This window comes from Perna viridis, chromosome 1, assembly GCF_037379345.1.
Source record: "Perna viridis isolate PV_CMFRI_1.1 ecotype Kerala chromosome 1, ASM3737934v1, whole genome shotgun sequence".
Lineage (NCBI taxonomy): Eukaryota > Metazoa > Mollusca > Bivalvia > Mytilida > Mytilidae > Perna > Perna viridis.
In genome coordinates, this window is record NC_142445.1 from 12,563,939 (window position 1) to 12,576,710 (window position 12,772).

The 12,772-nt window shown below is 32.7% G+C and overlaps 2 protein-coding genes and 1 long non-coding RNA gene across 14 annotated transcripts in view; 1 reads left to right on the forward strand and 2 right to left on the reverse strand.

Annotated features, from left to right (window-relative positions):
• Window positions 1-12,772, reverse strand: part of LOC148627294 (protein MON2 homolog) — a 263,342-nt gene that overhangs the window by 159,205 nt on the left and 91,365 nt on the right. The gene's annotated exons all lie outside the window — the stretch shown is intronic.
• Window positions 1-12,772, reverse strand: part of LOC148627296 (uncharacterized) — a 147,295-nt gene that overhangs the window by 85,969 nt on the left and 48,554 nt on the right. Inside the window, exon 5 of the long non-coding RNA XR_015920177.1 lies at window positions 3,492-3,537. This is a non-coding gene — a long non-coding RNA (uncharacterized LOC148627296). The remainder of the gene's footprint in view (window positions 1-3,491; window positions 3,538-12,772) is intronic.
• Window positions 1-12,772, forward strand: part of LOC148627297 (G protein-coupled receptor dmsr-1-like) — a 102,746-nt gene that overhangs the window by 76,054 nt on the left and 13,920 nt on the right. The gene's annotated exons all lie outside the window — the stretch shown is intronic.

Consider the following 12,772-nt stretch of genomic DNA (forward strand, 5'->3'; position numbering starts at 1 on the left):
CCAATGAATTTAGATTGACACAGAAATTAATCTAACTAGAATAGCAGTGAGCCCGATGGGATGGGACAAGATATTGTTTTTAATATCCTTGACTATCCTGTCTGGTCTCACATGAAGATTTTGTCAAGAGTCACGAATGGTGTTGTCCTTTTTTTAATTATGTCACATTTCAATCGAAATAAATTATAATGTCCATGAATGTGTGCAGTCACATGGTCTTGAAAATAACACACAGGTACAAACCATCTGCATGAATGAAAGAATCATTCATAATTAAAAAAATAAAGCTGCTGGTTCTAAAAGTAATCAAGAGAACCAAGATTCTAGCAGAAATCAAAAGAATGTAATCCAGGGACAAAGACCAGACATGGAAAACAGACATGCACAACAAAGAACATAAAGTAACTAAATAAAATCATACATACAAAGTAACAAAAGTAAATGAGCAACTCAGACTCCACTAAAAACTGGGAGCATGGACCAGGTGCACCGGTAGAGTAAGTGTCCTCTGCTTTTCTAGAAACACCGGCTGAATTGCTCATAAAAAGTCAAGTCCGGGGTAGACGAAAGAGGAAAAGAAAACTATGACATGTTGAACAAATACGACACTTTGTGATTATAAGGTAACATAGTCAGTGATTATGTAAAAAGACTTCAGACTTGAATTAACTGCAATGCTGACTAACTGACAGTACATTCTGAAAGAGAATGGAGTCCTTATATCTGCAGATCTGGGATTTCTTTTGTTGTGTAAAAATATTAGTTTTTTTTTCACTGGTTAAATCCAACAGAGACAGTAACAGTGACAAGATCATGTTGTTTTAGACTAAGAAAGTCCATATATTACATCTTCACTCCTTTCTTGAATCAGTGAGTAAACAGAAATACTTCTAATTCCTGATGATTATTGGATTATCAAATAAAACTTCTTCATCTGTCAAAAAGAAAATAAAATAATTCTTATGTATATCTCTAATGGTATTGATATTTCTGTCAGGACCGTGCAACTACAAGTGGATTTTAATGAAAATCGATGCAGTAATCAAAGTTTATGGTGATGTATCTAGAATTCAATCAACAATATCTAAGTATAAAAGTACACCCTCAAACAATGTCTTACATTTTATTGTCAATAATACAAATATTGACTGTTTAAAGAATAAAGCAAATTAAATTTGAATTTTCAAGACTTCATGAATTTGAATCAACTCAAAATACTGGACCTGAACTTTAACCTGAACTTTAACCTGTTTAGTTGGATTATCTCAGTTTGTCAACTGTGAAAACCCCTTTAGTTGGATTATCTCAGTTTATTAACTGTGAAAACCCCTTTAGGTGGATTATCTCAATTTGTTAACTGTGAAAACCCCTTTAGTTTGGATTATATCAGTTTGTTAAATGTGATAACACCTTTAGTTGGATTATCTCAGTTTGTTAACTGTGAAAACCCCTTTAGTTGGATTATCTCAGTTGGTAAGCATACAAATATCAGAACTAAACTTCATCCATATCATTCTCACATAAATCCATTGATAAGTTTAAAGTTACGCACACCGGGGTACAGGAAATTTTCACTCACAGAAAAATATGAATCAACTGACTGTTGCAAGCAATTTATTTCCCCTTATTCCACATGCAAGAATAAATCACAAGAATAAATTACAGTGTTACAGAACAGATGTTAGACATAGAGTAAGTTGTGAAAATAAACATTAGCCAACTTGACATCCTGACACATGTCCTGTTGGTGATTTCATCAACCCTGGCAAGGCTTCCAATCTATCATGTATTTTAATATTCAGCTTTTAACTTGATGACATCACAATTCATATGACATCACACAACACATATTTCTAAAATAAATTTAAGTAGGAGTCCTGTAATATTGAGTAAAGCTCAAAATATATGGTATTAAGAAAATTATATTAAGTGTCTCCTATTACATCCCAGACACATCTCTAGGCAATAGAAGTAAGAAAATTTCATTAAAGAAATGAACACAGGAGTTATTGCATGATTTTTCATGAAACCGGAAAAGAGCATCAACTCAAATATTGCATATGTTTAAAGGGAATTCAATAAGATTTTTCAAAAGTTAAAATATTTAATTTGATGTTTCAGGTTCTGTCTTTTCTGACTTTGTCTGGAATCAATGACTTCAATGTCAAGTGTTTCCTTATATTTAGTAGAATGTCTTCCCCAATGCCTTGTCTTAACAACTACTTCAAGCCTATATCATTATCAAATTTTTTAAGGAATTTCATAGAAATATATGAAAAAAGTTAGTATTTACAGTGTGAAATGATCTGATAAAAATTAAAATAAAAAAATGACGGAATCTTTAAAGAGACTTGTATAATGACAAGTATTCCATATAACAGGGTTTGTGTCAAGTATCAGCTCAATAGACTCATTTTAAAATCATTAAATGTGTTAAGGAAGTCTCAAGTTATCTCAAATGAAATAATCTATATCAATCTACAGTGAACAAATATGTTCCAAAACCATTCAATGTACTGAGAACATTCTTATCACCTACTGGTAAGACATATCTCATTGAGTGGACACATTCTTACTCCTTTACAGGACAGAAAACATGTCAAATGGACTGGACTGACTAACACACATCCTATCTTTTAGAAATAAACCTACAAAATTGACATATCCCATAGATCAATGCAACACTAGGAACTGAGAACATCAAACAAATAACCCCAGACATATCTATCAATTTTAACGAATTCTTCCAGTCACATTCTAAATAATGTTTTTGTTTTTTTTCCTGGATAAACTTCTATCTTTGGTCCTTTGTATATCAGTTCTTTCGAAAAAAGAGGTCAATCTAAAAGAGTGAGAAATTAGAGACATTTACTACAAGTCAAAGTTGGTGACAATTTATAGTGTTCAATATTACATGTGTTTGTTAATCTATTCACAATAATGTCACCTACAACAGTGGATACTGGCTTCAATGAGTAAATATCCCATGGTGTCACAGTATACTGGCTTCACTGTGTAAATATCCAATGGTGTCACAGTATGGACAACCAATGGAGCAACTGTCTTAACTTCTAATGGAGTCACTGTCTGGACTTCCAATAAAACCCCTATCTGGGTTTCCAATGGACCCACTATCTGGCCTCCCAATGAAGCCATTATCTGGGTTTCCAATGGAGCCACTGTCTGAAATTCAAATGGAACCACAGTCTGGACTTCAAATGGTGTCAGTGTCGGAACTTCTAATGAAGCCACTCTATGGACATTCAATGGAGTCACTATCTGGGTTTCCAAAGAAGCCACAGTCTGGACTTCCAATGGAGCCACTGTCTGGACTCACAATGGAGCCACTGTCTGGACATCTGATTGAGCCACTGTCTGGACTTCTAATGGTGCTACTGTCTGGACTAATATCCTTTATGTGATTTTTTTTCATCTTTGGCTCTAATACTCATATGCATATTGGTTATCATTACAAGACTCAATCTACATACCTTAAGCTCACACTGGCCCAGTTTCTTTTGATCTTCAAAATCCCATCTGAAAAAAAAAATAACACAACATAATATCTCACTTAAAAACACAATCTTCTATATTTCTTGAAACTCATGAACCTGACAATCAGATTTCTGGTTACATAGATATAACAACATTCATGATATATGTATCAACAACTAAACAAGTATTGAATCAAACAAATCCCATTTTTGTTACCACAGCAACATGAATTTGTATTAATTGATACTGACATTAAATGACTGATAAAAATCGCAATCAAAATCTTTTACTTAAAGCATTCTAATGAAACATTAGCATTGCAGCTGCTTTTCATTCACTGTGAGAAAAAATATAACAATCATTACAACTCTTTTCCCCAAGACACAGTTTGTTTCAGTACTTTAATCTCATTAATGATAATTTATAAATGATTCCTTGGGCATCAGGGACCAATATTTCTAGCCATATTCTACAGTAGGAAGCAGGGTCTAATATTTCTTACCATGGGGACCTATACTTCTTGCTATAATCTCTAACAGGAATTGGGAACAAATATTTCTCATTACATTCTCTAGTAGGAAATGGTGACCAATATTTCTTGAAATATTCTCTCACAGAAATCAGGGACCTATATTTCTTGCCATATTCTCCAACAAGAATTGGGGACCAACTTTTCTTGTATTATACTTTCACATGAGGTATGGATTGGTATTTCTTGCTATATACTCCAACAGGAATTGGGAACCAACATTTCTTGCCATATTCTCTAACAGAATATTGGAACTGATATTACTTGCCATATTCTCCAACAGGAATTGGGGACCAACATTTCTTGCCAGATTCTTTCTTGCCGTATTCTCTAACAGGCATTGGGGACCACCAACAGTTCTTGCCATATTCTCTAACAGGCATTGGGAACCAACATTTCTTGCATTATTCTCCAACAGGATTTTGGGACTGATATTACTTGCTATATTCTCTAACAGGAATTGGGACCAACATTTCTTGCCATATTCTCTAAAAGGCATTGGGGACTTATATTACTTGCCATATTCTGTGACAGGAATTGGGGACCAACATTTCATGCTATATACTCCAACAGGCATTGGGAACCAACATTTCTTGCTATATTCTCTAACAGGACTTTGGGGCTGATATTATTTGCCATATTCTCTAACATGAATTGGGGACCAACATTTCTTGCCATATTCTCTAACAGGAATTGGGGACCAACATTTCTTGCCATATTCTCTAACAGGCATTGGGGACCACCAACAGTTCTTGCCATATTCTCTAACAGGCATTGGGAACCAACATTTCTTGCCATATTCTCTAACAGGATTTTACCTGTGATATCCTCGAACAGGCATTGGGGACCAATATTTCAGCATAACTACACTAATACAAATGACATGTAATCGTGTAAACTATTTTTTACAATTCATTATTTATACTAATGCATAAGACTTAACTTGATACACATGTCATTTTACCAGTGTAATTATTATCCCATTAAACATTGTACAAGAAGCAATAAACCTTGAATTTCTATGTTGACAGGAGTTATTCTCAATCATTATTCATTCATACAACCTTCTTTGCTGAAATGCATTGAATTATGGTTGCAAAGAATAGGGGTTAATGCCCCAAAATTTAAATTTGCTGAACCTAGGAAATTGGAATTCATACAGAAAAAGGCAATTTTGTTTTCTTAATGAAGCCCTATTTATTTGGTGTGCAATATTCACCAGTCCTAGTAGTATGGTAAAGCAGAATTGATGTAATTGAATATGACATCTTGGTGTGAAGAAAATCGGGAAGATAAGTTCCATCAATAGTTCTTCATTACCAAAAGAAGAAGATTTTTTATTCTCTGACAAATTACATAATAATGGTGAGAAGTAATGGCCGTTATAAATTACACCTTAGTTACAGACTAGAGAGATTCTATCTTTTATTCTTGATAGTCATACCAATCTCAAGGGAATCTGACCTTTATTCTCATAGTGGACACATATGGTCCTTCATTTCTCTCTATTTATTGTCTAAAGTCTGTCTCTACTAATATGGAAACTTGTTGTCTTCAAGTGTAAATAATCAGAAATCTAATAAAATCTTTGACTTCCGCCAACTTAACACTCTTCAAACCATGGAAATAGATGACCATAGATTTCCTGTACTAACCCTTGTTTACACAATTTTGCAATTTAATCAGGACAATAATATAGATCTTTCAACTTGTTACACTACTTCCTGAACAAACAAGTAGTCTAGTTCTGTTGATACTCTACAATTTAATTAATTACAAGCAACCCATTACAGTCATATGTCCCCCGCCACCATGAAAAAAAAAAAAGAAATGAAAAATTCCATAATTCCAGTAAAATTTATCAAATCAAAAAGGTGATGCAATATGATCAGCTGCAAAAAGTGACTATCAATCTGCAAAATCTTAACAAAATCTATCAAGCAGTTTCCAAAGAGTCCACAGTGTGACCGGACGGACAGATGGACGGACTGACAACTTTATTTCTTTATCCCTATCCACGTAGCAGCTGGATACAACAAGCATTAAAATAACTCTGAATTGATATTTTGTTCAGCAACTACTATCTTTGTTTAAAGATTAATAAAACTACATGAAAGTTTTAAGTATTACATGTTAGATGCTTAATAGGAGCCCAAGTCTTTACAATTCAAAAATTTTGAAAAAAAATCAGTGAGATATATAATTATGAAAAAAGATAAGAACTAAGTCCTAAAACAATCACTTAACAAAGATGAGAAATCCCCAAAACAATCAGTTAACAGAGATGATAAGTCCCAAAGGCAATCAGTTAACAGAGATGATAAGTCCCAAAGGCAATCAGTTAGTAAAAACAAGGAAAAGGCTTATCACTAGAAATAAAATGGTTGCACCAAGAGTTAAACATATCTTTTAAAAACATGTTATGAAGCAGAAAATTTCATTTGGTATTTTTTTCATATTAGTATAAAAGAACTATGAATATTAACTTTGCATGTAACTTTTCATCTCAAGAAAACCAAGAACCTATATAAAAGAATAATGATCTCATGCCTTTATAACTAAGGGCAATAATTCTACAAGATATGACAGTACAAATTTTCTAATTTGATCTAGAGGCCATCAAAACCCTTCATCTATATCAGTTTGATAAAAATCAATACATGAACTAGATAAAACTGTGTGCCAAGCCAACCATTCTCTACCCCAATACAATCACATGGTCAAAATATAAACATGAAGTTGATATTGCTCGAGTCAGAATTTTAATCTCTTAAAATAGCCTACCCATGTAAAGATTCTGTCAAAATAAGTAGTTGCATAGTAGTTACAGAGGAACTTGCGATCAACAAGTTGTGGGCAGACAAGGACTGACACCATGATCCCACAATATAGGTGATAAAATTTAGGTGTGAGAACACTGATAATGTTGGTTGTCTGAATATAGCTGAAATATTGCTGCTTGGACGTTAAACCCTAACAAGCAAAAAAAAACTGATAATGTTGGACTGATATACAGAGGCAAACATGGATGTGCTGTATTTCAGTGTCAATGCACCTTCCTACAGTGGGGACAAAAATTAAAATGAATTATGTCCTTTTAACTTAAGAACAATAAGATGGGTTGGATAAAATGGAATTATAAAGTACAACAAATGCAATAATTGTCTGTGCACTAGTCTGAATAAACAAAACCATCTAAATATAGAACTTTACCATTTCATTCTTTTATTCTGAGCTCAACACCAAGGACCACTGTAAACCATGATAAAGCTCTTCACATTACAAACAACCAAGATATACTAATCCCTCAATAAACCAAATGTACTACATCAACATTGAATACAATTAGGTCAAAGACCTGTTTCTATGGCATACAAATCCAGCTAAGATCTTATTCTTACAACAGTGAGGATTTATACCTAAGATCCACATGACAAAAGGACAATGTTAGACATAACTCTCTCAATGTTAAACCCAAAATAGATATGTTTCAAATGACAACAGACTATCCTGAACTGTCTTGTCTTAGGTTTTTTTAACATCTTAAAAAAAAACCAAAAACAGATATTTTAATGTACTTTTTTATCATCTAATCCTTTAATGTGTGCATTGACTTAACATATACAAAATGTTTCCAGGCTTTAACCACTGGTTTAATTATTTATATAGTAAATCAAAGACATGGGGGAATACCATTTCAATGTGTATTAGTATTTTGAATCTTATTGGACTTTTTAACATAGAACCAGGGTATAAAAATAAGTTGAATCATGTTTTAAAGTGCATAAAATAATTTACTTCGGGGAATAAAGTTGGTTTTGCTTTGATTGAATGAGTATTACCTGATGAAGTTCTATAAAAGTTAACATAAAGATTCCATAGGTGACACAGACCTCTGACCTTGTTGAACTGCAGTAGCCCAAGATTAATACCAGTTTTGATATAGAGTTAGTATTTCAGTTCAAAAAGGTCAGATAATTAGGTAAGCTCACTTTACAACAAGTTGAAATGGACCAGTTCCAATTTCAATACAAATTTAGGTAGGCTAATGAGTAATTTAAATAGCTGTTTAGGTAAAAATCTGGCCCACAATATACCAATGTGTCCTTCCTAACTATAACAGAACACCTGTGTGATCTTTTGGATACTGCATTTATAATTTGAATAGCTGTCAATTATGATGGTGGATGGCAAATTTAAAGGTTAAGGTCATCATAATTGACAGCTATTCAAAATTAAAAGACAGTGTCCAAAAGATCACACAGGTGTTCTGTGGTAGTTAAGTAGGACACATTGGTAAAATGTAGAGCAGATTTCTACCTAAAGAGCTATTCAAATTACTCACTAAAGCACGCTAGATTTAAGTTTGAATTGGAACTGGTATATTTCAACTTGCTGTAAATGTATCTTGTAGTGAATGAAAAAGAGGTATCTACATGTGAAACATGGTGTAAACAATATATCATTTGGTGAAAAAAGACCTGTAGATAGTGGGACAAGGAAAACTTGGACAAACACAAATATTGGTCTATTGCTCTTCCTGTATGGTCTACCTCAGTTTCCTGTGTTATTTAAATATAAATGTCATTGTTATATTTACTTCTGACTTTCATGTCAATTGTCAACAGAGTAAGGTCAATTTTAATTGTCATGACTGAAAGTATCGCTATATAGTACAATGCATCTTCTTGCTTTATCTGAGCTGGCTCACTGCTACAGAAATGTTCTTGATCTCTGACATAACATATCTACTTAGCTTAACATTCACACCTCCTGATTAGTGTGAAAAAATATGTTCTCATTTCTAGGCATTTTTTTTGTTTTCAGCAGATGTTAGAATTCCATTGTAATTTATCAGTATATGTTGTATTGCTGACAATACCCACGAAGTACAGATGCCAAAATAAGTGATATGTGAAGATAAAACGTGACATACATAATATTACCATTGTTAAGTGTAAGTTTTTGTGAGAGTCAGATGAAATGGGAAAAATCAGAAACATGCATGTCAAAACCCCATCGATCTGACAATATAATTTCACTCCATGATGCTTTCTCTATTTGAAAAAATTATTATTTGATCTCTGTATCACTGGATTTGCAAATATTTTTTTTTCAATAGAATGTTAGAAAATGAGGTTTTGACAGAGTTATCTGAACTTGAAATGTTCAATTTCAGTGCATTTCAATAAATTTGCAATCCAGTTTAGCAAAATGATGTGCAAAATCATGTCTTTTTTTCTTTAATTCTGATAGTGTAAACAGTTAAACTTTCAAAATGGTGGATTTTTTCATACCATGTTTCATTCACTGCCTGATTCTTACAGAGACTGACTCTTAAATTTTCAATTTCAAATCATTAAGAAAGCCTTGTGCATAGATTTAAAATTTAACTATCTCTACTGTAGAAATGCCATATTTAACACCAGATGCAGAGTAAGATTCAGTATTTTTATAACTAAAAGATAGGATGATAATTTATACTAAAGGGTCTTCATCTGAAAAAGATTTCTATATTGTACATTTGTAAAGAAAATTTCTGAGTCTGCAAATGCAGCTTATTCATTTGTAGAAAATTTTTCTCAATAATTGTTTGCAACAGTGATCTTCCACAAGATCTAAAACAAATCAGTATATCTCAAAACCACTGCAGAAAATGATGGAAATAAAAATAATTTCGTACAATTAAATCCTTTTCCTGTGGTTACCCAAAGTTGTAGAAAATTAGCAATGGAAGCTCAATTATGAGCAACTAAGCTTTCTACTATATATAGATCAAATGGTCTTTCTGATCAATAGATCATTTTTCACCTTAAATGGCACCTTAAGGCCATGAAAGCTTCATATGAATACATCCAGAAACGCAAAGGTAATTTGTCTTCAATACTAATACTACACTCAATCTGGTCTGAGAATACAGCTTAAGGAGAAATCTCATGACAAAGCACTATAGAATATTTCTTTCCAACATTTTTCAAGATTTTTTTTGTCATTAAGAAAACATGAGACCAAGAAAATAGCAAATCATTTACATATTAGTACAATAACAGTATTGTTTATTGGTAGGTGTGCCAGTTTGGTTTCTTGATTAAACATTTAAATATTTAACTAGATAATAGGATACCTCCACTACCTCTGATAAACCATATTGTCAAAATATAAGCATAGTCCTGTCTAATGACACTCAAGTTTAAATCATATCCCATGGTACAGCCTTTCTATATAAAGCTTAAAAAATACCAAGTACATGTAGATGTAATAAGTAGTTGCCGAAAAAATCTGTTTCCCTTAAGTTGAAGAATAACATGTTCATATCTTGTACCATGGAACACTAAAAATTATAATGGAAAAAAATATGTATATAAGTTTCAAAGAAATCCATTCAGAAATTTTGAAGAGATGATCTTCCATTGGTCAATGAATGACATGTTTTGCATCTGGAAACCTTATAAGTCATTCCAATGGAAATTTAAAACAGGTGGTGCTAAATTGCATACAGTGATGAAGAACGAGTGCAAATTTCATTGAATGCATTTACTGTATTAAAGATGAGTCGTAGGTTTGAAGTTGGTCCCCTGAAGTGTATGTTTTGTATCAAGAAACAACATAATTCATTCAGATAGAAATGCAAAATAGGAGGATCATATTGCATTTGAAAGCTACTGCAATATGACATCTGTACAGGACAATATTCACCAATATAAATGCAATAACCCTTTTATCATATAGCTATGAATATTTGAGACATCCTTTTGTGCCTGTATTATGTATCATATTCATATGTTATATATTCATGAATATAAACTGATCACATCCTCTGACTAATGTAAAATAAAATACAACCAGTGCTTTTATTATTAATATTTAAGAAAAAATTTCGGATTATAAAGGAAGAGGTCTCATAAATATGTTCTGTGCTTATAAATATTTGAGTTAATATCAGTAAAAGAAAGAAAATGTAATAGTTTTCATGTATCTAGACACCATATAAAATATATAATACTTATTTGCTAATCATAAACCAGAGAACAGTATATCTGACTATAGATTTATTGAATATCACAGAAAATTACATAAATTCAGCAAATCAAATGTTGACCAATATTATCTCACATCTACCATGCAGACAACAGGGTTAAAATCATCCCAGACATAAAAGAGATAAAATTGAAATAAATATCAGCAAATGGGAATATCTGCCACAATTTGCTGACTGACTAAGGGGGTTTTTAAGGCCCTGTCTCACAGGACAGTTTGCTGGTTTGTTGTTTAAAACTCATAAAATAGACCTATCTTATATTTAACTGTATTATTCAGAAATTACTTATGTCAGGAGTATCTGCAGTAGAGCAGTTTAGTTTAGACAAATTTAAGTATTTCAGAACATAACAATAAAAACATAACTGAAATGATCTGGAAAAAAGCTTCACCTCTTTTACATGTCCATCTCCTGCGGCAGACCAGTATAACCAGACAAAATTTAAGACTTTATAAAAATCATGATTTTGTCTGGTTTTCCTGTCTTCAAGTTGGCTTAAAGAACCCTTTCTTCACCAAACTACTTTGGGTAGAATATTTTGTTTGGTTGTGTGAGTGTTTTGTACACACAGGTTTAGACTGAATAGAAAATGCTTAGAAGAGATGTTTGTACTTGGGACAGTTTAGGCAGGTTTACAGCTTATTTTTAGATTTGTTTATACAGGTTCCAAATTAATTCTAGGTATACCAGTTAAGCTTTGGTTTGATAGGTTTAAAATTTGATGAAGTTTTGATATAGACATGATTCCAGTTTATCCTGGGCTTTATTTAGGTTTGGTATAGACATGATTTCAGCTTATCTTAGGCTTTATTTAGGTTTGATATAGACATGATTCAAGCTTACCCTAGGCTTAATTTAGGTTTGGTATAGACAGGATTCCAGCTTATCAAAGCCTTTATTTAGGTGAGATATAGACATGATTCCAGCTTATCTTAGGCTTTATTTAGGTTTGGTATAGATATGATTCCAGCTTACCCTAGGTTTTATTTAGGTTTGGTATAGACATGATTCCAGCTTATCCTAGGTTTTATTTAGGTTTGGTACCGACATGATTCCAGCTTATCCTAGGCTTTATTTAGGTTTGGTATAGATATGATTCCAGCTTACCCTAGGTTTTATTTAGGTTTGGTATAGACATGATTCCAGCTTATCCTAGCCTTTATTTAGGTTTGGTATAGACATCATTCAAGCTTACCCTAGGTTTTATTTAGGGTTGGTATAGACAGGATTCCAGCTTATCTAAGCCTTTATTTAGGTGAGATATAGACATGATTCCAGCTTATCTTAGGCTTTATTTATGTTCGGTATAGACATGATTCCAGCTTATCCTAGGCTTTATTTAGGTTTGGTATAGATATGATTCCAGCTTACCCTAGGTTTTATTTAGGTTTGGTATGGACATGATTCCAGCTTATCCTAGCCTTTATCTAGGTTTGATATAGACATGATTCCAGCTTATCCTAGCCTTTATCTAGGTTTGATATAGACATGATTCCAGCTTATCCTAGCCTTTATCTAGGTTTGATATAGACATGATTCCAGCTTATCCAAGACTTTTAGGTTTGGTATAGACATGATTCTAGCTTATCCAAGACTTTTAGGTTTGGTGTAGACATGATTCTAGCTTATCCTAAGCTTTATTTATATAGCATTCCTGTTTAGTTTTGTTTTCATAGGTTTTGAATTCAATCCAAGTTAGCTGTACTGTA